This window comes from Phoca vitulina, unplaced genomic scaffold (assembly GCF_004348235.1).
Source record: "Phoca vitulina isolate PV1807 unplaced genomic scaffold, GSC_HSeal_1.0 scaffold5, whole genome shotgun sequence".
In the NCBI taxonomy this organism is placed as follows: domain Eukaryota; kingdom Metazoa; phylum Chordata; class Mammalia; order Carnivora; family Phocidae; genus Phoca; species Phoca vitulina.
The window spans coordinates 67,401,226-67,403,977 of record NW_022589708.1 but is presented as its reverse complement, the minus strand read 5'-3'; the positions used below and the strand labels follow the sequence as shown (position 1 = coordinate 67,403,977).

General features: G+C 38.2%; 1 pseudogene; it reads left to right on the top strand.

Annotated features, from left to right (window-relative positions):
- Nucleotides 1-420: 420 nt before the first annotated feature.
- On the top strand, nucleotides 421-1,063 carry LOC116631338 (annotated as a pseudogene).
- Nucleotides 1,064-2,752: the final 1,689 nt, after the last annotated feature.

Genomic DNA, 2,752 nt, shown 5'->3' with positions numbered 1-2,752 from the left:
TCTTTCTGAAATATGGGCTCTTTCCTTCCATCTGAGGTGCTATGGTTCTAAGAAGGTTGTGAGTCTGACTGAGAATGACTCAGTCCATGAGGAAATATGTGCTTGGAAGACATCCTTCCAGAAGGCAAACCTGAATAAAATCTTTCGCTTCAAAAACGGAAGCAGACAAGGGAACTGGTTTGTCTGGTTTGAGTGCTTTCACTGCTGTATGCAACAGCACTTTCAGGTTTATTCCCTTCCAAATATTTCTTCTGCCCTGCGTCACCTAAAGGTAGGAAGCATGGACCTTACAGGTGGTATATCACTTTTACTTTCATTTCCTTCAGTGTGTGGAGCAAGGATTGCCAGGGCCTACCTGTGCTTCCGGTATTGAAAACAGCAGGGTATCATGACTTTATCAGAGTCTTCCAAAAGGCCACAAGGTGGGGATATTACTCTACAAATTTAGATATTTTAACTCATTCTACAAATAATTATTGAGTGCCTACTACGTGGTTGGCATTGTGCCAGGTTCTGGAATTACAGTGATGAGTCAAACAGACCTTGCTCACTGGAGTTTTCAGTATCAGAGAGAAGGTAGATGTTTGAATGTGGATTTAACATTCTGCTTAGTGCTGTGGTGACAGAAATGCAGGGGGCCATAGGCATGAATGATAGGGGCCCTAAATGCAATTTGAGAAGGGCCTGGACAGAGCTCTTGGAAGACTTCCTGGAGTAAACAGTGTCTATGCTGAGACCTGCAGAATGGCTAAGCATTACCTAGGAGCAGAGTTCTAATCTCGACAGAAGAATGGCATGCCCAGAGGCCCAGCAAGGAAGGTAAACTTGGTTCTGTGAAGCAATGTTCTCTGAAAAATGTTAAATGTTAAAAATGTTAAAAAGTTCAGAGCCCAAATTCCTATTTTATGGATATAAAATGTCCAGATTGCTACAAGATTACCACAGTTTTCAGCCATGCTCAGAGGCTGGTTCTTTGTGTAGGCTGTTCAACAGTGTTGTGCCAGCCAACAGGAGGAAAGGCCAGACTCACAGGGGGTGTTCATTTAGAAGAAAGCAACACTAATGATCCACACAACCTCTTGAATTTGTGTTATATTGCAGAAAGCATTATCAGTTCAGTAATTCCAGTTAATCTACCAAGATAATGTAATTATGCTTAATTTTGAGGTTTACAACAGTGATCTCATATTTTGGTGTCAGTTTTTCAATAAAGTTTTCATTATGGGCAAAAAAAAAAAAGTTAAAAATGTTAAATTGTAGTTGAGGCCTAAGAGTAGTGTTGAGAGGTGGGTCTAGGCCATACCATGAAGGGACTTGAAGGTCATGTTTTTAGGGTAATTTTCAGGTCAGTGGGAAAGTGGTTCCTCTTATACTGGTCTGTCCACCTGGAAGGTCTTTCTTATCCTTCTCTGACTGGCACAATCCCTGTCAACTCTTAATGTTCATTTGTTTTCTAGGAATCCTGATCCCTTACCTACCACGACTGGGTTCAGCCCCTCATCTTTGGCACAGTATTTTCTCCATCTATCACTTAGGCAGTGGTCTTCATTGTTAACAGGTAGGGCTTGGACACAGCAAATGGCGACTTGATTCCTACATCCCCTGCTTTCTAGTAAGTTCTTGGCTTCAGATTCCTGACTTGGAAAATGAGGCTAATAATAGCAGCCATCTCATAGAGTTTTGTGAAACAGCCTGAAAGTTGGAAGTGCTTAGCATATTACCTGGCACCTAATATGTGTTGAATAAATATTAGCTATTGGTATCAGTTATCCTAAATGTTAGGGGTTGATGTCCATTACCCTGAATTTTAGTTTCTTGATCTCTCGTCTCCTTCTCCTATTATCTTCTAAGATTCTGGAGGACAGGGACCATGTCTTATTTTACCGTTATGACTCTGGCTTCTACCACCATTACTGGAACAAAGAAGTGCTCGATTGATAGTCATTGGATAATGAATGAGCGTATTTATTGTGTGCCTCGCATTTGTTTCACATTTAAAACTATTAATTCCAAGGTGATATAGTTGAAGATTGTGTGTAGTGAAGCTCCTTTGTGATCTACCCCATCAGGAAATGGGAATCTTCCTATGGGCAGAAAACATGTGTGATTTAGGGTTTTAAAATACTTATTTTATTTTTCCAAGTTTTGTTGATCATCCTTACTTTAATCAATGTCAATTGCTTTCTGAATTTAATGACTGATTTAAAAAAAATTCACTTAACATTAAAAATTTTAACTCACAGGAGTATTCATATTTTAATGTTGTTTTTAAGGAATATGAACACATATTCAGGAACATATAAATTTGCTTTTACTTGAATTTTAAACTTAGCTATAGAGAGTTTACTTAAATTAATATAGTCAGTCAAACACTTTGGAACAATATGACTAGTAAATCATTTTATTATTTCTAATATATGAGATGGTGCTGAACTGACTTTTAAAAAGGTGTGCATTTCTTAGTAGTTGAAAGAGCATGAGATTACAAGCCTAGAGATCTAGATTCTACTGTTGGATCTATGTTAAACAAGCTTTACAACATTGGGAAGTCAATTTTCCTTTTATGAACCTCCATTTCATTTCTAAACTTGGCCAGATCGAGCTGGATTTCAGATAAGATTCTCTCTGAGTTCCTAAGTCTCATGATTTGATATCTTTCTGTTCAGATGATGAGCCAGTGAGCTTCTGGCAAAACAGATTGGTGTATATATAAATGCAGTGGATTAAAATCAGACATTGATTTCTTTTTTCA